Source organism: Mus musculus, chromosome 12, assembly GCF_000001635.26.
Source record: "Mus musculus strain C57BL/6J chromosome 12, GRCm38.p6 C57BL/6J".
In the NCBI taxonomy this organism is placed as follows: domain Eukaryota; kingdom Metazoa; phylum Chordata; class Mammalia; order Rodentia; family Muridae; genus Mus; species Mus musculus.
Window position 1 is genome coordinate 34,313,317 of NC_000078.6, and position 27,286 is coordinate 34,340,602.

At 38.8% G+C, this 27,286-nt stretch overlaps 1 protein-coding gene across 27 annotated transcripts in view; it reads right to left on the reverse strand.

Moving 5' to 3' along the window:
• Window positions 1–27,286, reverse strand: part of Hdac9 (histone deacetylase 9) — an 869,516-nt gene that overhangs the window by 265,737 nt on the left and 576,493 nt on the right. The window lies entirely within an intron of this gene.

Sequence of the window (27,286 nt, forward strand, 5' to 3'; positions counted from 1 at the left end):
GATCCTTTGTATTTAACATTACTTTTCTTTTTTAACTTATCAAGTTATTCAGCCGGAAGACCAAGATGTAGACCTTTCTGAATGACTCATTAGATTATTCTTCAGTGTCCAAGGACAATCTGCAAAACACAGATGGGCAGCTCATCTACTCATCAAAAGTCCAGTGGCCATACCACCTCCTCAGCAGCAGGGAATTCATAAGTTTTCTGCTATTTTTCAATGTATTTTTCCTTCAGTTTCTTCTGCTCCACGCTTTGTCTCTGTATCTCTTCCCATGGGTATTTTGTTCCCCTTCTAAGAAGGACTGAAGTATACACACTATGTTCTTACTTCTTCCTGAGCTTCATGTGGTCTGTAAATTGTATCTTGGGTATTCTAGACTTCTGGGCTAATATCTAGTTAACAGTGAGTGCATACCATGTGTGTTCTTTTATGACTTGGTTACCACACTCAGGATGATATTTTCTAGTTGCGCCCATTTGCCTAAGAATCTTATGAATTCATTATTTGTAATAGCTGAGTAGTATTCCATTGTGTAAATGTACCACATTTTCTGTATCCATTCCTCTGTTGAAGGACATCTGGGTTCTTTTCAGCTTCTGGCTATTATAAATAAGGTTGCTATGAACATAGTGGAGTATGTGTGCTTATTACATCTTCTCGGTATATACCTAGAGATGGTATAATTGGGTCCTCAGGTAGTATGTCCAATTTTCTGAGGAACCACCAAATTAATTTCCAGAGTGGTTGTACCAGGTTGCAATCCCACCAGCAATGGAGGAGTGTTCATCTTTTGCCACATCCTCCCCAGCATCTGCTGTCTCCTGAGTTTTTGATCTTAGCCATTCTGACTGGTGTGAGGTGGAATCTCAGGATTGTTTTGATTTGCATTTCCCTGATGAGTAAGTATGTTGAGCATTTTTTTTTAGGTGCTTCTTGGCCAGTCAGTATTCCTCAGGTGAGAATTCTTTGTTTACCTCTGTACCTCATTTTTAATAGGCTTATTTGGTTTACATCCAGTGACTATCCCACCTGGGGATCCATCCCATCTACAGCCACCAAACCCAAACACTATGGCAGATGCTAACAAGAGCGTGCTGACAAGAGCCTGATATAGCTGCCTCCTGAGAGGCTCTGCCAGTGCCTGACAAATACAGAAGTGGATGCTCACAGTCACCCATTGGACTGAGCACAGGGTCCCCAGTGAAGGAGCCAGAGAAAGTACCCAAGGAGCTAAAGGGGCTTGCAGCCCTATAGGAGGAACAACAATATGAACTAACCAGTATCCCCAGAGTTCCCTGGGACTAAACCACCAATCAAAGAAAACAGATGGTGGGACTCATGTCTCTAGCTGCATATGCAACAGAGGATGGCCTAGTCGGCCATCAATGGGAGGAAAGGCCTTTGGTCCTGTGAAGGCTCTATATCACAGTATAGGGGAATGCCATGGCCAGGAAGTAGGAGTGGGTGGGTTGGAGAGCAGGGAGAGGGAGGAGGGGATAGAGGATATTTGGAGAGGAAACTTGGAAAGGGAATAATATTTGAAATGTAAATACAGAAACTATCTAATTAAAAAAAAAGAAAAGTTTGAGTACAGGCACTATGCCCATTGTGTCTAATGAAGTTGTTGCTCCTGATTATTCACATTTTTGCCTTTCTATAGCACGTCCTTCCATGTGACTATGAGACTCCACAATCATCCTAAACATTCTTCAAACTTTTCAGAGAATATTTTTGATCTTTGTCCAGTGCCATTAAATGTCATTTATCTCTCTGCTTAAATCTTTTCATATTAGGATTTTTCTCTGTCTTCTCTCCTGTCATATACATATATTTTTTTCAAGTTAATGCCTTACAGTCACTGTTTCTTAAGTTCACAAATGATGCTGAGTACTATGCTAGTTTTTAAAGCTACACAACGAAATTATTAATATAAGGACCACTGTATAGGAAAAGTCAATGTGCTTTGAAACTGTTAGGAATATAAAGAAGCACATGGAACTGATAAGGAAGGTTCCAGAAACTTTCATATTAAGAAAGCTTAATTCAAGTTAAAAATGGGAAGAATATGGGAAGAAAATAGAGAAAGCTTTGTGTAAAACCCATAAATGCATGTGTGTACATGTGTGTGCTTGTGTGTGCATGTGTGCATATGTGTGTGCATGTGTGTGCTTGTGTATATACATGTGTGCTTGTGTGTGCATGTGTGTGTGCTAGAGTGTGTATTTGGTTGGGTGCTAATGCATGTGATCCTTTCTTTACACTACTAATTGATTTTGAAAGTGGATACAAGACATTACACTTCTTCTGATGTATTTTCTGCTACATTTTATCTCATGGGTTTTGTAAATGCTAAAATGTTATTATGTGCTAAGAATAAATAACAAATATTTGGAAGTCAAAGGCCATGCTTTTCTTTCAATAATATTGGTATTTTAGATAATGGGGGAAGAGCTACTGTTAGTACTCCTTTTGGACAAACCAAGCTATCATCTTTCTTCTTACACATGTGTGCTTTCTGTGTGCTTTAGAGAAACCGTAAATAAAACTTTAAAAAAATATTTGTTAATGCATAACTGTGATTTCCAACCCAACTCATAACAGGCAGCATACCCAATGTCAACATTATGAACATGTAAGTTAAGAGGCAAATTGCTTGCTTGATAATAGTTATTTATCACATGTGTTCATCTAATGACTGCTATATACGCAGATGCTCTGCTGTGCTGTTACATAACAAAGTGAGTTAAACATCACTCCTGGTTTTTCAGACTGTAGCCAAACTTCAGGATCTTGCCTCTAGAAAGCGATACAAAGATACGAACTTTGCCTGGAATTAATTCCCAGGCAACCGTTTCTATACACAGTAGACACAAATATGTTGACTACTTAAATTAACAACAACAACAACAACAAAAATAGCCATCTTTAAAATCTCACAATAACAGCAGTATAAAACAAGAAAGAATGTGATAGACAATTATAAAATATAATATAGCATAGAGATAACAGAAAAATTCATGAGAAATGGAGTCCAGGTCAAATAGTTTCCAAAGAAAATACCTTGATATTAGTTCTTGGGGAGAGAGACATGTCCCCGTTAATGAAGGGCTATTTTTAATTGGTAATTTTATGTGTTTTCCAAAATTTTGCCTATCGCATACATTAAATTTTTAGTTAATAAAAATGCTTGTTATTTGTTCTTTCAGATGTTTCATTAGGGCAGATCTGGACCACCAGATAAACATGGTCAACTATGGTCAAACTGTCACACAAAATAGGACTGTAAGAAGAGAAAAGGTGGCTCACTTTAAGAACTTGCTGAACTTTTACAATGAATCATGGCTTCTAGTGTACAGGAAAAGCTCTGACAATCAAGGAAGCAAGGAAGCAACCCATTATTACAGTCTTATCCATTAATTTAAAAAGGCTCATTTCTGTGGGTAGAGAAATTACACTAAATTTCTGCTGGCTAAAGATAGTTGAAATTTTTCGTGAACTTTTTAAAATTTAAAATTATAGAAGATCATTTTATTTGTCATTTTATGTCACAGTTTGGAGAATGGAAGGACACATTTCTTTCTTTTATTGTAAAAAAAAAATCAAATGCCAAACAGCTCAGGTTCCATAGACTTTTAAAACTATCCATGTAGCCAAATTGACATTTCACTTATTATCACTGGTAGGAAATGTGTTATGCTCCTTAAGCATCATACGCAGGCCAGCATAAAAGCACTTCTGTGGGAAAAGACACCTTATAAGTTGGTCTTAAATAGTCTATTGTCCTTTTCAGGCTACCGAATTCAGTATGTAAGGTCAATTTGCCTCTAAAGAGGACAGAGTATGTAGGATCATCAGTTACGCCTCCTACTAATAGAACAACTCAGTTACTTTCAGGGACGTTATCATGCATTCATTTCATAAAGCCCTCCATATTGCCTAGTAAGCATTGGTGCCTGTGCAACAGGTACTGCGTGCTAATGGATCTGTAGGGCAAGGAGACTTCAAGACTCTGTTTCACGGTTGGTCTTTTGTTCATGTTATTTTGTTTTCATTGCTTGTTGCTATTTTATGAAACCTGTTTATGGCTTCTGAATTTTTTTCCTCATCTCAGTGGCTACATCATTATTTGTCATGTGGGTGGTCATCCATAGGCTATTACCCATGTTATAGCTTTAGCTGCCGCAAATAATAAAAAATTTATAATGTCTGACCTTTGAAACAATCCGAGTCTTTTGAATTGATTTCACAAAAGAGAAAACTTTAAAGCACACGTGATAACAAGAGATGCAATCCTGGGGAAAATAATTGGGGACAAAAGTCCTCCTGGTTTTCACTTTAAATTCTATTTCTAAAAGCACTTCTCAAAAGAATACCACCTTCCAATTTTAGAGTTGAGCAAATTGAATTCCCCCTTTTTTGGCTCACCATGTTTTAGATTTCAGAAATATTGCTTTTATAACAAATTAGAATTGCAAAGGTCCCTAAGGTTATCATAAAAGATGTCAGGTGCATTTACATACTTAAAGCCTTTGTATTGTTCAGGGTGGGTGAATAAATCTTGGTAAGTTTTAGATTTTGTAAAGTTTAACATGTATGTTAATAATTTACAGGTCACTATTAAATAAGTAGATGCAATATATACATTTTAAGGTAACAAAATACAAAACTTTAAGAGGAAAAAAGAAGAAACAATCTGAAAACAGATAGAGAAAAAAAAAGTTGAAATAGCAAATACAAAACATAAAGTAAGATACTAGAAAAAAGTCCCCAACTCACAGTAAGCATAGATGATGTGAATGTACCCAGTTCCTAGGTAAATTACAGAGGCAGCCAAACTGCTTTGGCTGAAACACATTAAAGGCAAGATTCTTCAAATGAATCGAAGGCAAGAAAAAAGTTAAAACAGAAGCAGCATCCTTATGCAGTCAGTTCTTCTATAAAAAGGACAAAATAGATATTAGGAAGAAAGTATCAGAGAAAAGAGAATGATATCTATAAAAGAGTATAAATGTTTAACAAAATTCTAAACTTCAAGGAGTCCAATAAAATGGAGTCAAATTTATAAAATAAATTGTCAGGTCAGGGCTACTAGAATCAACTGCAAAAACCCACATGCAGAATTTTATAGCAAACTTATCACAAAATAAAGCTAACGAAGACCTAAACAAAATTGCCCACTGAACAGGAATTGCATCATCTTTCAGCCAGTAAACATATTCCTTCAAGCACAGAAAACATGAAGCAGAACCAAACTCATGTGATCACCACAATAAAATGCCCACAAACTTCTGATTAGCATCTACAATGAGTTCTATTCAGCCTCACAAAGTAGAGAATTCGGGTATAACCTTAGGGTTGAACCATAGAAAAAGTATGATAAATGAAGCCAGCAAGTTACACAGCCCAAACGTCGTGTGATTTCACTTATAAAACACATGGACACCAGACACACCTCAGAGGTGTCTTAAAAAACTTTCAGGTGAGCAAGGGGTATCAGTAAAGGTAAAACCTAGTGAGCTCATGAAGAAGGAATAATTTGGACTTCTATTAACATTATATGCAAAAATAACTGAATGTGGTTAAACATAAAGGCACAAATTTGAGGCAAATGGTGAGGGTACCATGCTGAACAAAGGAATCTCGAATCTCCTATTCATTAGAATTTAGCAAAAGCAAAAATCAGAGGAAGGTGTAAATACTTGCATAAGAAAAATTAAAGAAAAATTTCATGTTTATGACACAACCCCTAAAAGCAAAGAACGGTAAAATAGTATCTTATATCTTGGGTATCCTAAGTTTCTGGGCTAATATCCACTTATCAGTGAGGATATATTGTGTGAGTTCCTTTGTGATTGGGTTACCTCACTCAGGATGGTGCCCTCCAGGTCCATCCATTTGCCTAGGAATTTCATAAATTCATTTTTTTAACAGCTGAGTAGTACTCCATTGTGTAAATGTACCACATTTTCTGTATCCATTCCTCTGTTGAGGGGCATCTGGGTTCTTTCCAGCTTCTGGCTATTATAAATAAGGCTGCTATGAACATAGTGGAGCATGTGTCCTTCTTACCGGTTGGGACATCTTCTGGATATATGCCCAGGAGAGGTATTGCTGGATCCTCCGGTAGTACTATGTCCAGTTTTCTGAGGAACCGCCAGACTGATTTCCAGAGTGGTTGTACAAGCCTGCAATCCCACCAACAATGGAGGAGCGTTCCTCTTTCTCCACATCCACGCCAGCATCTGCTGTCACCTGAATTTTTGATCTTAGCCATTCTGACTGGTGTGAGGTGGAATCTCAGGGTTGTTTTGATTTGCATTTCCCTGATGATTAAGGATGTTGAACATTTTTTTCAGGTGCTTCTCTGCCATTCGGTATTCCTCAGGTGAGAATTCTTTGTTCAGTTCTGAGCCCCATTTTTTAATGGGGTTATTTGATTTTCTGAAGTCCACCTTCTTGAGTTCTTTATATATGTTGGATATTAGTCCCCTATCTGATTTAGGATAGGTAAAGATCCTTTCCCAATCTGTTGGTGGTCTTTTTGTCTTATTGACGGTGTCTTTTGCCTTGCAGAAACTTTGAGTTTCATTAGGTCCCATTTGTCAATTCTCGATCTTACAGCACAAGCCATTGCTGTTCTATTCAGGAATTTTCCCCCTGTACCCATATCTTTGAGGCTTTTCCCTACTTTCTCTTCTATAAGTTTCAGTGTCTCTGGTTTTATGTGGAGTTCCTTAATCCACTTAGATTTGACCTTAGTACAAGGAGATAGAAATGGATCAATTCGCATTCTTCTACATGATAACCGCCAGTTGTGCCAGCACCATTTGTTGAAAATGCTGTCTTTTTTCCACTGGATGGTTTTAGCTCCCTTGTCAAAGATCAAGTGACCATAGGTGTGTGGGTTCATCTCTGGGTCTTCAATTCTATTCCATTGAAGGGGCAAAGTGTCCACACTTTGGTCTTCGTTCTTCTTGAGTTTCAAACCCACATACCTATGGTCATCTGGCAATAGTTGCTCATTAAAAAGTAAAATCTGTCTTGACTCTAGCTGCATATGTATCAAAAGATGGCCTAGTCGGCCATCACTGGAAAGAGAGGCCCATTGGACCTGCAAACTTTATATGCCCCAATAAAGGGGAACGCCAGGGACAAAAAGTGGGAGTGGGTGGGTAGGCGGGTAGGGGGGAGGGTATGGGGGACTTTTGGGCTAGCATTGGAAATGTAAATGAGGAAAATACCTAATAAAAATATTTTTAAAAAAGAAGGGTTAAATAGACACATATTGCTAATAGGAAAGTCCTAGAGGATGGAAGGTACACAGAAATAATCACAGCTAAGCAAGAAATCACAGATTTTAATTTATCATGAGAAATTGTTTTATACTCCACACTGATCAGAAATGGAGAAGTCGAATATTATCAATTGTTTCTGAAAGGATAGAGTAAGGTGATCTCATGCATGTCTATGAGAGAGGAACTGTTTTAAACATTTTAAGGGTAATTCTCTAATAGGTATCAAAGTGAAGCTGGGACATGAACTACAGTAAAAGTGAGTGAAAGAAAGTAACCAGATCAACAACAACAACAACAACAACAACAACAACACACACACACACACACACACACACACACACACACACCACAAGTCGCTTCAACTTTAAATCATATAAGTCACTGAATACATAAGCATGTATAAGTTAACAATAAGTAAATGTGAATAATAATATAATAAATATAAAAAGAAATTTGTGGGAAAGAGAGAAGTAATGGAAATGGTATATGTGTATGTATGTGTATGATGTTTATGTATATGATATATGTATGTGATATGTATGTATATGTATATTCCACTTGTGAATGCATTTCAGTAAACTTTACATTTTTATTAGTGTTTTATATAAGTGGGTGCCTTTATGTCTGTCTATGCACAACTTTTGAGCAGTGCCTGAGGAGCCAGGACAGAGTTTTGGATTCCTGTGACCTGAAATTACAGGTCGTTATGAACTACCATGTGAATGCTGGGAATATCCCAGGTCCTCTGGAAGAGCAGCCAGTGCTCTCAATTGAAGGCCCATGGCTCCATCCCAAAACTTAAATGTTTAAAAGTGCTTTAGAGGAGATAGTTAGAGTGTATTCATCTACTCTTCTTCTGTGAACCAGAGCAAGGGGTGAAGAGCTGTGTGGTGAGGTGACTGATCATGGGACAACACTGGAAATCAATAGCAGAATAGGGACACTTGAGATAAAATTATTATTATCTTGATACCACCCCTGCCTGATTACTTTCAGAGCCAGAGAATAGGAATCTCTTAGTTGCAGAATTAAAAATAAAAGAAACTCCCAGAAGAAAACTCTATCAGCATTGTAGTGGGAAACCTTACTTACAGAGTTACAGCCTAACTAGATAAAAGGTCAAAACTGTCTCCCAACAAACCCCAATGTTGGTGTAGCCAGGATCCATTTTAGAATAGATATAAATTACAGATATGCCCTGGATTACAGCATTATCTGGCTGGAATACAGACATGTCCTTAATCCCTAACAATGAAGGTAGAGTTAGTTTGTAAACAGAAGCAAGACATGTTTGAAAGTGATATCTAATTGAGGAGTAGACAAAGTAATGAATGAGCAAACGATTTGACAGAATGAGTTAGAGATAGGATAAGCCCAACTTACATGAGGACAGGAAAGAAAGGGTACTTAAGAGCAAAACAAACAAATCTTTTTTTTTTAATTAGGTATTTTCCTCGTTTACATTTTCAATGCTATCCCAAAGGTCCCCCATACCCACCCACCCCCAATCCCCTACCCACCCACTCCCCCTTTTTGGCCCTGGCGTTCCCCTGTACTGGGACATATAAAGTTTGCAAGTCCAATGGGCCTCTCTTTGCAGTGATGGCCGACTAGACCATCTTTTGATACATATGCAGCTAGAGTCAAGAGCTCCGGGGTACTGGTTAGTTCATATCGTTGTTCCACCTATAGGGTTGCAGTTCCCTTTAGCTCCTTGGGTAATTTCTCTAGCTCCTCCATTGGGGGCCGTGTGACCCATCCAATAGCTGACTGTGATCATCCACTTCTGTGTTTGCTAGGCCCCGGCATAGTCTCACAAGAGAGAGCTATATCTGGGTCCTTTCAGCAAAATCTTGCTAGTGTATGCAATGGTGTCAGCATTTGGAAGCTGATTATGGGATGGATCCCTGCATATGGCAATCACTAGATGGTCCATCCTTTCATCACAGCTCAAATTTTGTCTCTGTAACTCCTTCCATGGGTGTTTTGTTCCCATTTCTAAGAAAGGGTAAAGTGTCCACACTTTGGTCTTCGTTCTTCTTGAATTTCATGCGTTTGGCAAGTTGTATCTTTAAAACAAATCTTAATAACAGTTAAAAAATAAAATCATATTATGTACCTCTTCAGATCACAATGGAAGAAAACTAAAATTCAACAAGAGACACTGTATAAAGTAGTATGCCCATTGGACACGCAAACTGTATATGCCCCAATACAGGGGAATGCCAGGGCCAAAAAAATGGGAATGGGTGGGTAGGGAAGTGGGGGGGGTATGGGGGACTTTTGGGATAGCATTGGAAATGTAATTGAGGAAAATATGTAATAAAAATATTAAAAAAGAAAGTAGTATGAAAATACAAGACAGATTAAAACATAAATTTGAACAATTTTTGGGTAACTTGGTAAATCAGAAGGAAAAATAAAAATGTTTTTGAAATAAATAAATTTAGGAATATAATACTACTAAAGCGTGTGGATGTACCAAGTAGTACTATGGTGTTTATATAAAAGTATGTATTACAGAAAAAAATTGTCAAAAACTATATAAGAATTGAATTTAAAAACATAGATAACTGTATCAAACATAAAATTAGTAAAGGGGAAGAATTAATGCAAATTAGAATAGAAACAAATTAATATAAAGAGTCGTTAGTATGAGTGAGAGAAATCCAAATGAATAAAAGTAGAGATGAAAAAGAAGACGTGACAATGTCTGCCATATGCTAAGTACTGTTGGGATTATTTTGAAAATCTATATACTAACACATTGGAAATGGTAGGTTAAATAGACAAAGTTTGGAATACATCAAAGAAATTGAAATTGAAGCAAGAGAATATGGAACGCTGGAACAATCACGTAAAGTGTATGGGTCATTGCTAGACAGCTTTATAGAAGTCAGTAAAGTAGAAAGATATCATTCAGCATCCAAACAGCCAGTAGCTTTTCTACATACCACTAGTATTTTAAGGAACATATTTTTAAATCCATCCCATTCATAATAGCCACACACACAAAGGCCCAGAACTAGGAATGAAGTCAAATACATACGTGCAGGACTTCTGTAATAACAACTACATAGCAGCAATGGGTCAAATTACAAAAACAGTATAGAGAGGCTCAAAGATATCCCTTCATCTTAGGGTGGAATGGTTAACGTTGTTAAAATGGTTCTATCATTTCCAAGCCACTTACAGATTCACTGAAGTCCCCATCAAGGCTCCCATGACATGCTTCACGGTAATACAAAAATTTATACGGAAGCAAAAAAGACCTTAAATAGCCAATATAGTCTTGAGCAAAACCCAGCAAAGCTAGAAGCATCAAAGTACTTGATTTTAAGACATATGACAGAATCAAAGCAACAGAATACTAATATAAGAATAGACTCAGGGTCAATGGAACAAATGAGGAAATCCAGAAAAAAAATTGGATTTCCATATGAAAAAGGTTAAAATAACCTTGCTTCTCATGGTGTGTAAAAATCAACTCAAGATGGACAAATACATCAAAAACTGAAGCTGTGAAAGCGTTAGTAGAAAATACAGGGGGGCGGATACTTCCATTTATTGATATATAATATGACTTGCTACTAGGATAGCAAAAGTATAAGAAACAGAATCAAAAATAGAAATAAAACAAATTATAAATGAAAGGCAGTCAAAAATCATGATGGAACAATGTATAAAATGGGAGACCATATGTCCATCTTTTCCTCTGATATGGGGTTGGCATTCATTATATGTACACAATTAAAAATATTTCAATTTTCAAATGTAGGTTAAATGGCCAAATAATGTAGATAGATTCTCTGTAAAAGGAGGTATGTTAATGGCCAATAAAAGACCTTTTTTTTTTTTATCCAACATAGTATTTTTATTGAGTATTTGGGAATTTCACATAATGAACCCCACAGACACTCATTTCCCAGTCCTCCCTGGTCCAGCGCCACTCCTTGTAACCTCCTCCCAGAAAAGAAGAAGAAGAAGAAGAAGAAGAAGAAGAAGAAGAAGAAGAAGAAGAAGAAGAAGAAGAAGAAGAAGAAGAAGAAGAAGAAGAAGAAGAAGAAGAAGAAGGATAATCAAGTACATTGTGGGTTGCCCATATATTCACAGAAGCATGGTGAAATTCCAGTGGCCAGCCCTTTGAAGAAAACTGGGTCTTTCCTTACTCCCACCCCTGCCAGATGCTATCAACTATGAAGAGCTACACTTTAGTATACCTATCACAATTTTTAAGAGTTCTCTTTAATGGACTCCTGTCTAGAATGAATGTTTCTTTTCTGGGGTTGGAGCTGAGGGTTGAGTTTATCACAGAAGCCTTCTATGTCTCTCATTCTCAACTGTGAGTCTGCAGTCACGATATTATTGCAAAAATGCTTCCTTGGCCTTTACAGTCAGCAGGAACAGAGGGCATGGACTTCCACATGTCTTTTGGTGACAGCATGGACTATAAACATTCACATGAATTCTGGCATTGGCCAGGACCATGGAGCTCAGCACCGTCTCCATTGGCAGTACAGACTGCAGACGTCAACATGGTTCTCTGCCACAGCATGGACACCATCAAGGACTTTGATGGCTGCACAGACATTAACAAGGCCTCTGGTAGAAACTCAGACACCAACACAGGACATCAAATGGGCCCTGCCAGAAACATGGCCCAAGGACATCAACATGGCTTTAAGAAGCAGGAAAGACCAAAGACATCTTCTGTTGGTAACATGGACCACAGATATCAACATTTACTCAGTTGGTAGCACAGATCATGAACCAACCACAACATGACTCCAGTGGCAGTACATACTATGAACATAGAGCCCCCATCCTGAGCACAGACCATGTTGCCACTGATTGCAGCACAGACTATGGACATCAACTTGGCTTTAGATGGCAACATGGATCGTGGACATCAACAAGGCTTCCTATGGTGGCACAGACAATGGACGTTTACATTGCACCCAGCACCAACAAAATATTTGTGCCATTAGCCATATTAGAAACTGAAATTAAAACTGCAACGAGAGACCACTATACCCCTGTAGGGTTGGTATTAGAGAAAAATAATGCTGTGAGAATTCATGACAGCCTAAGGTTAAAACAACCCAAATGTCTATCAATTCATTAACTGATAAACAAGATGAGGCAGATCTGGGACTCTAGTTCTCTGCAAGAGTTTATAGGCAGATCCCCAGAGTTTGCTGACCATCCAGTCCAGCCAATCACTGTGGCTTGGACTTAATGACAGACCCTGTCTGTAATATAACATGGAATATTGCAGAGGAACACACACGCATACACAGACACACAGACACACACACACACACACGTATGTACACTACCTACACACATACTTCCATTCCCATACTTAAAATACATTACTTTGTGGAAACATTGGTAGACAAATGGTTGTTTAGGGTATATGCTGGGTTGATGTATAAACTGCTCACGGTAGCACAGTCAACTTTTCCTAAAATGACTATGCAAATGGCTACATAGAATGCTGACTGTACTAAAACAATTCAGTTGTTTGCAGAAACTCAAGAATGGTACAATGTGAATTTGTGTTAGGTATAGTACAAGAACGTTTCTGTACCAATACCTTAAAATTTATTTTAAAATCTTTCCTTTTGACCTCATTTTGGTTTACTCCCATTTTGTATAGACAGTGTTATATCTTTATAGTTTGAATATAAATTTCAGGGTTTACATATATATGTAATTATGTAATTACATATAAAAATTGTAAAACATATTTACTATGCTAAAAAATGCATGTTAGGTAAAAGACAAAGTGTTCCTTTGGTGTGAAGCATAAGCCCACTTCCCTTAATATGTTACTTAGGGTTTCTATTTCTGCGGTAAAACACCATAACCAAAAAATCACCACAGGCTTGCCTGCAGCCTAATTCAGTGCAGGCATTTTGTGGTTGAGGTTCCAATTTTCCTGAAACACTCTAACATGTGTCAGGTTGACATAAAACTAGGTAGCATACCTATGCACAGAGGGGAAGTACCAGTGCAGAACACAGCAGGAATGTGAGTCTTCATAGGTAAGTATGGCACCTCACCAAGTATGGCAAGGGGCACTGACCATCCTGTGGTGAGCACTACTTAGGGAATTCATGACATTCTGCCAACTTCCTGCAAGTGCTGAGCTGTGGCCCTGATGGCAGAGGTCAGACTGAGGGGGGTGAAATAGTTCTAGTACCATTGTATGCTCATTGGTCAATTAACTGATGTAATTGCTCCTTAAGTTCTTGTTCCAAATATGTGCCATTGTCTAGCATGTTTCCTATGATGACAGCAAATAGGACACACACACACACACACACACACACACACACACACACAGCCCAGAAGTGGAGTTTTGTATATCCAATACCCTCATGTTGAAATCACCCAGAATCTATGGAATCGTAGATAAATTATAAGGCAAGTTCATGGACTAGAGAACATTCCAGAGCTCCCACAGCATCTCCACAGAATCCATGGGAGATGGGTTCAGCAGTGGCCAATGTTTGTAAGTATGCACAGAAGGGTAATGTGTGGCATCCTAGCAGTACAATAGGCCTGCTGTGAGCTGAAACCTAGCTAACCACAGTGTGCCTCCATACAATGGTCTTGATAAAATTTACTACCAGTAAATTTCATAAGCAACTACCTCACACTAGAAAATATGTCTAGATACAAGAGTTTCATGGGGGGAAATATATCTAATTTGTTTTTCATTATGCATTTACAACTCTTTAAGGGTAGTTGGTTTAGAAATGTTTAAGATCCAACACTTTAGAACCCTCTTGGAAAATGACCTCTTTCAATCAAGGGAAGCCTCAAGACACCACTACACACAAAAGAAACCACAGACAAATGTTGAAATTAAGTGAGCGAATCATCCACAATGAATAGTTTCTATCACAATAGTAGAGGGTTTTTTTTTTAATCCAAGTTATTTTCTTCCCCTTTAGTTGTTTTTCAGTTCTATGTTTTTATAGTTTTGCCTGTAGAAAAAAAATGTTCAAGAAAGCAGACTGAAGTTATTTTAATTACGTAACAGCCTAGAGGAAGATGAAATTGTACAATGGCCTGGAAGAACATCTTCTGCCTGGTCGGTAGCCAATGGATGCAGAAGGTGGAACAATAGAGCTGGTCTAGAAATAATGGCCTGGAGATAAAGAGAAAAGCAAAGTCTGGCTTGAGGATGATGGATCTCCCAAGTGTTTCCTTTATTCCTCCCTTAGATAATTGGAGTCCAGATATAAAATAAATCATAATGAGAGAGAAGACAAGCGATATAAATCATGGCTTCGTGGGACACATGGGTTGGATAGATTTATACTGAATAGATCTTCACAGCCTAGGATTTCTGGAAGAATTCTAATGGATTTAAACTCCAGAAATTGTATGCAAATTGTGAGAGTGTGCACCAGTAAATTTTCTTATTAGAGAGTACAGGACTTTCAGTACAGAAATAATTAATTTTAAAAGTAATATCATGAGTTAAAGTTCTAAGAAAAATGGAATAAGTGGCTATTATAAAAAGCCACTAATTACAACTTTTAGTTTTGTCTGTTGATCTAAGAGGTTTGAGGCAGATAGTAGCTCGTAATGGATTTTTGGAACAATTGGGGGTTTGGACATACAGTTGGGTCAAAAGAGAAGAATTAATACTCACATACCTTTCGATTCTGAGAAATCATTTGATTGAACACAACTTAGAGGACTCACCTATATTTTATCAGTGGTAAATGCAACTGATAAAATTTGTGTGCAAGTTACCAAACATGAGAAACTCAAAAAAAAAAAGCTACTTATTACTATTTCCACTTTCTGACACAGTACACATACATCAAGGCAATGCATCCCACTTCTCTTGTAGGTGATCTATAAGCCTCTTGCAGACAGCATATACTGGAATGTTAGACTCACACCCACATCAAATAGAATATTGTCTGATTACATGTACTCTACCATCTTCTGAAAAGGTAGCAATTTTTTTTTCATAAAATTGACAGCTTTTTTCAGAAGCACCAAGTTTAACTCACAAGATAGTAAGATTAACTTACACACGTCAATTCACTTTGTATGTGAAAATCACCTGTATCTTTTACACGTAGATATTGAAAAATACTCTGATGCACTAGTTAACATGAACGTAGTCATATATCTCAAAACACTTTTTTATTTGAAAGGAAGCCTTTATTAACTATTTGCTCAAACTTAAGTGTCTCACGGTAAGAAATTTGTAATTTGAAAAAAAATATCAATATTGCTTGAATTTAGTGGGATTAAATGGATGACCCAATCTCTTTACTACGAATCTATGTTAGAAGCTAGGCAATAACAATAGAGAACAAAGCAGACACACTGCTCCTCTGTAGGAGATAATAGTCCCATTTGACAGATGAATGTTCCACGAGAACAAATGAGCACGTCCAGCGAAGGGCGGCAGATTGGTACAATCTAAAACTCATCAAGGAAAGCTCCAAGGAAGAAGAGTATGATGGTGAAATATGAGACAAAGGGTAAGGATCTGGATTATCAATGAGCCAAGAAGAGATGCTCCTGCAGAGGACAGCACAAGAAGGCTCTGGGAGTCCTGGCATGCTAAGTGGCACAGAATGAGTGAAGGTCGGTCAGCAACCCCATGGCTCCTGCTACTCAGGCTTCTTCTTATTGCTCACTTCCTGTGGAATAGGCCCAATCTGAATGCTAAGAACAGCTTCCAGGTGTTAGGGTATGGAGCCTGGTTATAACAAGAAGTGGACAAGAACAGATCTGTAGTTGGAATCAATCATGCTAGTAGAATAGAAAGCCACACTGTGGAGCCATAATTTGTATTTGCTACGTGTTCTTCAGAGAATAGTGGCTTTGGTGCAAACAGACGTATCTGAAAAGTACTGTTATTTATACTTGAGTCAGAGTCTTTATGTCTCCATATAGAATATTAAATACATCAGTAATACTATATTACTCTTAATGATATCAATGATATGAAAGACTTGTGTTAAAGCACAGTTTAAATCAAGTACAGGGAATATCGGTCTTAAGTATACAAATTCTGTAGTTTATAACCATCAATCTCTCCCCCCACCCCCATTTCACTCTGCCTTTACAAGTTACATAGGAGTTACTACCTAATGGTTTGGCATTGTAGACTGATGTTGCCAAGCCATGCCAAATTGACATCTATGTCAGGGGATTGAAGTTGTGTCACAAGGCTTCATTTCAAGTGCTTTACCTCTTGAGCCATCCTACTTGCCCTTGTATAGGAGTCTGAACTTTCATCTTGTGAGAAAGAGAATTCTCTGGCATGTTTGAAACAGCCAAAGAGCCTGGCTACATTTACATTTCAGTAGGACTTGGTGTGCCTCAGGTTAGTTGAATTAGGATTTGAAAACCAGTTGTATGTAAAACTGACCAGTGGACTGATGGGGGCCATTCTGTCTCTACTCAGCTATCCGACCCTACAACCACTGAGAATTTACATGGCTATATAGGAGTGGGATTGTGTTTAAGTTATTGCTAAAGGAGAATGGAGGAATTCTAATGAGAAATAAGGGAAGAGATGGGAAAAGTTAGAGAATGAAGAACAGCAAAGAAGCCTGCCCTCTGTGAAGGCCCAATGAGCCATCAAACACATCATGCCTTTGGATATAATGCAGAAGAGCTGCTTGGGTGATATGCTTGTTTTTAATAAAAATTTAAGCACATATGCTGTTCTTTGGGAAAAATGCAGGAGGGCATCACTTTTATTTTTACTGTTTGAATATACCTGCGTAAGAGAGACCCCAGGGCTACTTGGCAGTTAGGGACGTAGCATTCTGAGAACCTGGGAGGTGTCCCACGTGGCTCTGGCCCATTGAGTCCCAGGTGCTGGTGGTTCACTAGTGGGCACAGATATGTTCTGCACACATTAGGCTTCTTTAGAGAATATTCCACAGAAGCCAAGGGCACCGAATCAGCCTCTCACTCTTCATTGCTGCAAGGGAACTTGGTGAAAACAGAAGATGGGCAATCAGCTCTAACACAAACTCATGTGTAATCACCACAAATTGTGGAGGTTGAGAGTAAAGCCAGAGAGTCCCCTGATGGTGAGGAAACTCTCCAGGCAGCCATGTGGTGCAGAATACAGGAGGAAGAGGGGAGCAGGAGACTTAGGAGAGGGAATCCGCATTTCCCAGGGGATGGAAGTCCTTCCCATGGGGCAGTGAGGAGCTAGGCCATTGAGAAGTAAGACATGCATCTTCTCTAACCCACAGGTGTCTCACTTCCTCAATTCGCAGATTTCCCAAAACAGTACATTTGTCACAGACTCAGAGAACTCAATCAATTTAAAATATTTAACATAGTGTGAGGCACATACTAAACTCTCAGACATGCTAACATTATTCCTGAGCCTTTAAGCTAGAACAAAATATTATATTTAGGAAGTCTTATTATTACTCAAAATTTTGACATTCAGTATAAAACTTAGGGTTGTTACTTTAAAATTCACACTTATTTGCATTTGCAAATGTGCACGTATGCACAACTGTAATCGCTATGTTTGACTGGAAAAGCAATCAATACATTCTTTGCATGGCATTTTCTTTCTTCTCTGTTCTCCTTGTACTGTACATTCATCTGTGTTCCTGGATAGAGGTAGGACATGTGAAATTCTGCTTTGCCTAACTTACTGATGAACCATTGATACAATGTGAACACTGAGGTGTGAATGTCATTTGTGTACTAGGTGAACAGAACAGACTTTGAATAGAAGCACTGTCCCAAGGATACTGGATTTTGATGAAGTAGTAGTTTGAAAATTCTCTTTGGATTAGATTATACACATGTAATAATTTTATTAGGATGTACAAATGTATATATAATATGTGCATGTGTGTCTCTATAAATCTGTATGTATGTTTGTATGTGTAGTATATGTGTAATATCAGCATATTAGTTATGTTGAATTAAGGTTACAAATTAACACCACAGAAGCAACGAAAAATAAAACATATGCAAACTGGTCACAGATCATCAACATAATTACTTTCCAGAACATCTATGTCTACTTAGGTCCTGGGAGAACCTTTATTTAAATCTTGGGAGAGGGTAAGACAGAACTAAATGGCAAAAGTTGCCCACACACTTTTAGACAATCCTTTAAATTCATGTACATTTGATTCTAGTCCTATAAATGGGAGGTGTGTCACAGTTTGATAACCATTACACATAAAAATATATTGTATCATTTAATCAACCTTTGCTCAGCATTCAAATTAAAAAAAAAACGATACTTGAGCTTTAATCCAATTTAATATGTTAGAAAATGTTAATGCTAGTTGAATAGATACTATTTAAAGTTTTACCACTCAGAAAACTAAGTTTCTAATGTGAAAGCAACTTGTCAATATCGTGACAACTTCACCATCTCAGAGGCAACAAAGTCCAGCATCCATTATGTTTGCTTAGAAGTTTGTTTAATACCCACAGTTTTTCTGAATCACATGCTATGTAACCCTTTGTATCTCTGGCAACTTACAGCAAAATCTAAGGATTCTCAAATCACTTTTATAGAGTGATATAGTATTTTACTGTGAGCTACGCACATTCTCCTGAATATGTAAATGTTTTCTATGGTACTTACGATATCTAATATGGAAAGAGTTATGATATCATGTTCCTTGTGTAATAGTGTTAAGAAATTGTTTATGCATGTTCATTACAGACACTATTATCTTTAATACTTTTCATTGGAGGTTGATTAAATGCATAGTGAGAAGTGCAAGGATATGGAGAATTGAAAATATACACAGAGAATATGTTTATTGCTGTGTTTGTATAAAGAGATACAGAAATAAGATAAATTGAAAGTACACATATGACTAGAGTTTTATTGTTCTCTGATGACCATACTAATGAGGGAGGTCTGGGAGGATACCAGCTGCCTCTCTCGACAATCTACTCTGCACTATCCTCTCATTAGGATACTAGCTTGTACACCAGCTCCCTTCAGTGAGCAGACCACACAGACATGCGTTTGTACTCCTGTCTGCCATGCTTGGGTTGTAGACCTAACATGACTTCCATCCCCTAAGCAAGCTCTGGCTTGTTTGAGTTTCTTCCATGATACACCTCATACTTTCTTCTGTGAGGCATGGGAACAATGTTTCTGCAGTTTCTTAGGCAGAGGGCCCTCATGACCAGTTGTGTTGCTTCTGTAAAATCTACAACCTTAGGATTATCCTCACTGTTTCCTCTGCCTATTTTTAAACACATATTAAAACATGCTGGTAGAAAAAAATCCATAAAGCTGCAGAAACGCATGCCTTTCATTTAAAATTCAGTCTCCAGCCTCAGCTGGCCTTTCAAGGCAGTTAGGCAATCATGTGTCCCTGGTCCCTTTCCTCCATCTTTCTCCTTAACAGCCTATCCACATTGCATCATTGTCTATAAACCCTTAACCCCACTCAGCAAATGACCTCACCTTCTTCTTCACGAAGGAAATAGGGGCCAACTGACAGCAACTCCCTCAGCTTCCTGCCGTCTCCTTTATGCTCTTATCAGCAACCACATCCATCCTTACCTCTTGTTCTCATTTTTCAGTTGAAGTGATCTCTCTCTTCTTAGTCATCACTAATCCCACCACCTGTGATCTGGAGCCCATCCCGCCCACTTCCCAAGAGAGGAGCTTCATCAATCACATTCGCTCCTGTATCCTCAGCCTCATGTGGTACAGCAGCTCCCTCCCTAAACATGCAAGAATGTTCTCATTTCTTCCAACGCAAATACATCACACACACACACACATACACACACGTACACATGCACAGAAACACACACATGCATACACATGTGCACACACACATGCACAAACATGTGCACACATGCACACACATGTACACTTGCACACACATGCACATACACACACAGACACCCACACACAGACACAGACACACACACACACAGCTTTCCTTTCCCTGTGTTTACTTCAAGTTCTTGTGAAATTTTCTGTTATTCTTTCTCAGCTAAAGTTCTTAAACCCTTTTCTTCTTATTTAAAAGGCAATTTGCTCTCATTTTAGAACATGAGTTTAATTTTCAAGGAAAAGAGGAGCAGATATACATAAAAACCAGTGTTGTAAGGATGACAATTGTTAGCAGTATATGTGTTAGTGTTTTAATTTCTGTCTTTACAAAAAACATGGGGTTTCTTACTGCAAAAGTGTGTGTACCTTGGATTGTTCATGTAATAGAAACTAATATTTTCTGGTGCTTAATATTGATATATGCTTGTTAATTTTTTCAATATTTTATTAGTTAATATTTCAATATATTTATAAATTTTAAATACTTCGCTAAACTTTCAGGTTTTCTTATTGACTCTTCTCTATAAACAATAATCAGCGTCTTTCCTGAAGTTAATTCCAGTCGTGTTACCGCCCACTTTCTTCTCTGCCCAAGACAGCACAGCGTCTAGCACTTCTAAGAGCATCTTCACTGCGGCATTCTCTAATTAGAGTTAGCAGCGATCCTATAAAAGCTTTGGCTCTGTTTCTTCTGCTTGTTTTGTCCTATTAAACTTGTTTGTTTTATCTTATTTTATTTTATTATTCCTTTGATGCTTGTTTTCTAGAGAGGCAGAAAAAGGTATGGTTCAGCTGGGAAGGGGAGTAAGGAGGAACTGGGGAGAGTTAGAGGAAAGAGAACTGTGTGGGGAAAAAAATCTATTTTCAATAAAAGCAAAAACAAAGTTACCAGTGACCTCTTTCCCAAGACGAAAGGCTCTCTCCTGTGTTTGTCAGGCTCACGCTCTCCAGATATTTGGCACATCTAGTGATTCCCAAAGCCACGTTTCTATCCTCTACGTCCTTCTAAGCCCCTCTGTCAGCTCTTTCTCCCAGGCTTGGAGCTGTCAGTAGCTTCCCTCAAGCTCCACTGTCACTCTGGCTGGGCATTGCTTTTGGGCTTTTCTCCTTGGGGTAATGATATCTCATGTTTTACTCACATCCTGCTGGTTCCCAAGCTGCCTACTCAGCCTACATGAGCTGCTCCCAGGGGCCTCTCTGCCTGTCAGTCAAGTGTATGAATTGTTTTCCTTCTGTAACTTAGCATAGCATCCTATATCTCCTCTGTCATGGCCTGACTCTGTCTGTTAACCGATTGCTGACTTGATCTTCTGATTCAAGATTTTTTGCCTCAGCACTGTTCATATTCTATACTAATTCTTTGCATGGGTCTCTGTATTATATTGTATTACAGAATGCATAGCAGCATCCCTCACCAGTACCCACTAGATGCCAGTAGCAACCCACCTCAGTGATAATCGAAGGTGTCTCAGGCTATTGCTAAATGTTCCTTAGGGACAAAGTCTTCTTATGTTAAGAACTACCTTGTTAAATGTGAGTTTTGCCTAGGTAGGGCTTGTGTTTTCATGGCTTCTGTCCAGCATCCGATCTTCTACACTGCAATAAATTATGGCAAATAAGTAAATGGGCAAACAGAAAGTAAGCATAAATAAAAATCTGTGAGAATTTTTATGTGTTCAATTTTTCCTGTGAACTGTTTAGTTAGTTTGAAACAGTGTCTCCCTATGCTATGTAGATCTCCTGCCTCTTCCTCCTAAGTGCTGGCATTACAGGTTATGGCCAAGTTGAGCTAATCCATTACTTGTGGATCTATGATAGACAGGAGGTTGTTAACCTAAGAGAGGTTGTGAACTGAATAATCAGGCGACCACTCAGCATGCTTGGAAACTTATTTAGGCAAATGAAATATTTACCATGGTAATATGGAAATTGCATCTCAAGGAAAGGAAACTACAAATTAAAAACTTTCTGAAGGCATAGACATTTTATCATATGCAAACAAATGATCTGGGTGTTCTGGCAATGAGAGAGCTAGCTTGTGTTATCCAGAAATACTAGAGATGGAGTTTCCAATGGAGGTCAAACTCTAACCCAGTGGTTCTCAACATTCCTGATGCTGTGACCCTTTAATACAGTGCCTCGTGTTGTGGTGACCCCCAGCCATAAATTTATTTTGGTGTTACTTCAAAACTGTAATTTTCCCACTGTTGTGAATTGTAATGTAAACATGTGCATTTTCCGATGGTCTTAGGTGACCCCTGTGAAAGGGTCATTTAACCTCCTAAAGTGTCAACTGTTGAGAAACAATGCCCTAAGTGTTCAGTGATGCAAGACAGCCTAGAAATCGATGACATAATTCCTCAGTGTTAGCATGATTTCAGCTACTGGGGATGTTCATGTTCTGCGCCAATAAAATGCACTGAAGTATATAACATACTCAAGTATTTTCATTACTTAAATTCTGTTTGTATGCATGGACCAAATAATCATTGGCTTATATGTATTTAAATAATCACCAGAGATATCATGCAGACACTTAAATGAGCAGTGGGTGGGTGAAATCACGTTGAGTGGGATGGGGGTCCGACTTTTATACCACAAGTGACATCTGACAGTGTCTAGAGGTATGCTTATTGTCCACACCGATAGGACCTAGGAAAAGTCTGTTACTGTGATCTCACAGGCAGAGGGCAGGGGTGCTGCTGAAATACAACCATACACAGGATAGCTTCACAAGGTTATTAATGGGCTGCCATTCTGGAATTCCAATAGAGGCAAGGTTGGGCAGCTCTCTAACCCGTGTTTATAGATCCACAGTACAAATCAGTATGTTAAAAGATCCCAGTGCCCCTGGTTCAATCAATCAATCCCCATTAAGTATCTTTAAACACAACATCTCCCTAGATAGTTTTACCATGAACCTTGAAAATTTATTAAATATACTAGAAAGACAAGAAAAATAAAGAACACATTACAAATAACCCTATGTGTCTCTTTTTATTGTTTAATATGACTACTAGAAATTTAAAATCACACATGTGGCTTACATATTTCTGTTGGACATTTTACATCATAAAAGAAAGTATTTCATTGCCTAATCACCTATGAAATAATATCCTTTTTACCCTCTAGCCTTTGGTATTATATGTTTTCCTTTCTATATTAGTGATTAAAGTTTAACTTTTCATCAAGAAATGTGTGTATTTTAAGCAAATCCTCTACTTTATCCTTACTTCAAATTCTTTTCATCTGTGGCAGGACTAGGGCACAATTTGGTCACTTCCCTAGGTCCACGGAGTCATGGGAACATAGGCAGTCATGTCACACCTAACTCTACAAACCATATTGTCGTAATACTTAGCACTGAAAGGAATGGGCTGTCAAAGTTATAGCAGAAGATTATCCCACTTGAAAATGTCCACTGGCTACTTGTGGGTTGGCTCATCAATGAAGTTTCTGGCAGTTGAGGAAATTTCAGACCTACAAATTAAGGTAACTAGTTAGAAACAGTTCTTACAGTCTGGAGAGGAACAGGAAGAATGCTAGTACTTGGAGGTGCACAAGGAGACTTCCACTTCCAGGAGGAAGAAGTGAGTGCAATGGGACTTTCCGGTGTTTCCATGATTGTTGTAGACAGGGCTGTAGACAGGGTACCTAGGCATCACTGGGACCTGATCACCACAAGTACAGTGACTTGGGCATCACTGGGTTCTAGTCACAGCCAGTTTAGTGACCAGGGCATCACTGGATCCTACCACAGCAAGTGCAGTGACCTAGGCATCACTGGGTCCTGATCACAGCCAGTGCAGTGACCAGGGCATCACTGGATCCTACCACAGCCAGTGCAGTGACCTGGGCCTTACTAGGTTCTAGTCACAGCAAGTGTAGTGACCTGGGGATCACTGGGTCCTGATCACAGCAAGTGCAGTGACCTGGGCTTCACTGCGTTCTAGTCACAGCCAGTGCAGTGACCTGGGGATCACTGGGTCCTGATCACAGAGAGTGTAGTAACCTGAGGCATGATCGATCACCTGTGAGGCATGGCAGATGACACCAGGACAGTGAAGCAGAGATGTTGTCTGTGCTACATCTTTGTTCTCCATCTTCCCTCCTCTTCCAGTCATGGAGTGGCAGGAATGACACATTCCTAAGGCAGGACAAGGTCAGGGCTTGGCCTAGGACCCAGTTTGGGAGCACACAAAAGGAAGTGGCTAAAATTAGTCAGGGGCTGAATGTGTGCTTGTGTTGTAGAGACAGGGGAGAAGGAAAGCAGTGGAGAGCACACTGGCTTTGTTCTTCTGGAGCAGGAATGTGGCATGCCTGTGGCACTGAAGGAGAGGACTTGGGACACATCCCTGTTTCCTTCCCTTTTGCTGTTAGACCTTTTATTTGATTTCTCTCCATTATTTTTCTCTTCAACTGTTCTAATTAGAAATAATGTATAAATATTCCATAATAGCTCATGCATTCAGTCACTAAATCTAATGGGCAATATTAAAATAGAACTGTAAACATCTTGGTTTGTGTGCTATATAAAAATGCAGAGGAGGGAGAGAGAAACACAAATTAGGTTCTCGGGCACAGATCTCTGTTTCCTTCAAGGTCGGTTTTAATGTGTCCATGTGGAAATATAGCAACCAGATTTACCCACATGGATACTTTTGATGTGTTTAATTTAATTCTAAACATTAATTATCTGGGGGAACCGTGCTTTCTGATACACGAGCATCCAGAACGATTGGGTAGAAATAGGAAGTTAGGGACATAATTTCATTACAGTTTGCAAAATTCCGTAATACTTTAAAATTGTGGTTTCCTCTGAGCTCCTGTTCAGAAATTAAACATAAAATATTGGCTTATATAAAATAAAACACTGGAAAAATTTTTAAAAATTGTGTTTCCTTTTTAAAGAAAACAATTTAATCATAGCAATTTGTTTTCTTTGATTACTTGGAGAATCTGAGGAAAAAATACAGTGAAAGAGGTTTGAAAGAAGAGATTGTTGAAACAGATATTGTTTGCCATAAAGCACTTAGCATTGTCCTGAATTCTTATCGCATCAAAACGGAGTGAATTTAGGTCCAGACGATAAATGTGGAAATGAAATATCTGTAATTGAAGAGGCCAAAGCTTGGGTTTCTTATGGGATGCGAGAACTATAGGAAACAGGTCTCTAGCAGCAGGAGTTTGCCCACTAAGCAGAGCCTGATGTTAGGCGCACCTTGCATATGCTAAGGCAGAAACAGAGTTTTGGTTCTAAAGAATAAAAACTAGGCAGAGATCTTTGATAAACCAGGATGAAATGTGACTTGGGCTGTCCTTGATTCTGACAGGTTTGTTCATGCACAGGTTTCCTGAGTGCCACTCACCACATGGGGACATCATGCAGATAGACCCTCTCTCCACTGTACCTCTTTCTTCTAATCAGCTGTTCCCTGTATTCTCTCTCAATATCATTCGTCCATTCAAATGTGTTTCTGAATTTGATCCACTGACAAATTAAACCCTGTAACGTTTAGTGAAAATCCAAATTTAATTCTAGAGCCGGGAAATTCTCATGGGCTCTAGCCTCAGACTGCAACCCTGCGACAGTCACAGACAGCCATCTCTTCACTTGTTCCTCCTTGTGATGTTATCAGTGTGACCACAAGCTCACTCCAGACTTTGGCTTTTAGCCTTTGAGTTCTCATTACAGCTGATGGTCTTTTTTGGGGGGAATCAAATAATCACAAAAGGCAAACCAATCTAGTTGTCAAAATTCCAAGAAATGTACCAGGTCTCCACCAAGACAGACATGGAAAAGAGGAGAGAAGCTGCCTTTGGAAAGATAGCCTGACACTTGGCGCACCCACATTCTGCTCTTTTCACATAGGACGTCAGTCTGAAGTCCAACCTAGGCACGCCTCAGGTTCTTCCTTGGCTGCCTAAGATTGCCTAATGCATTTAGAGAGGTTAATTCTAACAGTAAAAAAATAAATGAACGGGAAGAGAAAGGAAGGTAGCAGCTAGCTTATTGAGCCGGTGCTCATTGTCACTGCCACCTCAATTAAACCTATGGCATTGGTATACAAATAGAAAATTGGAGGTGTTTCCCCCAAGGTTTTTTTTTTATTAGATTTTTTTTTAAATTTACATTTCAAATGTTATACCCTTTCCTGGTTTCCCCTCTGAAAACCCCCTATCTTCTCCCTCCTCCCCCTGCTCACCAACCCACCCACTCCTGCTTCCTGGCCCTGGCATTCCCCTACACTGGTACATAGAGCCTTCCCAGGACCAAGGACCTCTCCTCCCATTGATACCCGACGAGGGCATCTTCTGCTACATATGCAGCTGGAGCCATGAGTCCCATCATGTCTACTCTTTGGTTGATGTTTTAATCTATGGGAGCTCTTTGGGATACTGATAAGTTCATATTGTTGTTCCTCCTATGGGGCTGCAAACCCCTTTAGCTTCTTGGGTACTTTTTCTAGCTCCTTCATTAGGGGATCTGTGTTCTGGATCTGGTTGTGAGCATCCACTTCTGTATTTGTACAAGGTTCTGTATTTGTACAAGGTTTCCTGCCTCCAATATGCATGCTCCTTCCTACCTACTTTTCCCCATGGATTTGCGGGAAGCCACATTTCCAGGGCACTGCATATACATGAAAGTCTAGGATATGTTTGAAGAGTCAGTAGATATTCCTTATCTACTTTACACATGCACAGGTTCCCACTCTTAACCAGGAAGCTTCTTGCAATTGATACCTGCTAGCAAAGGAGGAGGAAGTTTTCTCCAGTGGAATGTTACTGCATAGAACAACCACACTCCAAAGCAGGCCTATGCCCAGGGGCATTTGGACAACACCAAACTAATGCCATAGTGTTTTGTGGGATTTTTGTTTCACTTTTTTTATTTTTTTGGTCTTATTGAATTTTGTTTTGTTTGTTTGACTCTTCTCTTTTCTTTTCCAGAAAGAGAGAGAGAGAGAGGGAGGGAGAGAGAGAGAGAGAGTTGTATGAAAAACATGATCAAGATATAGTGTGTAAAAAATATTTTTCAAAAGATGTCTTTTTAGTTTGCCAGCTCTCCTTTGTGCAAAGAATTTGGATGCATTATTCTCCTAAATATCTCAGAGGGTTTGGGATGATGGCCAGAACT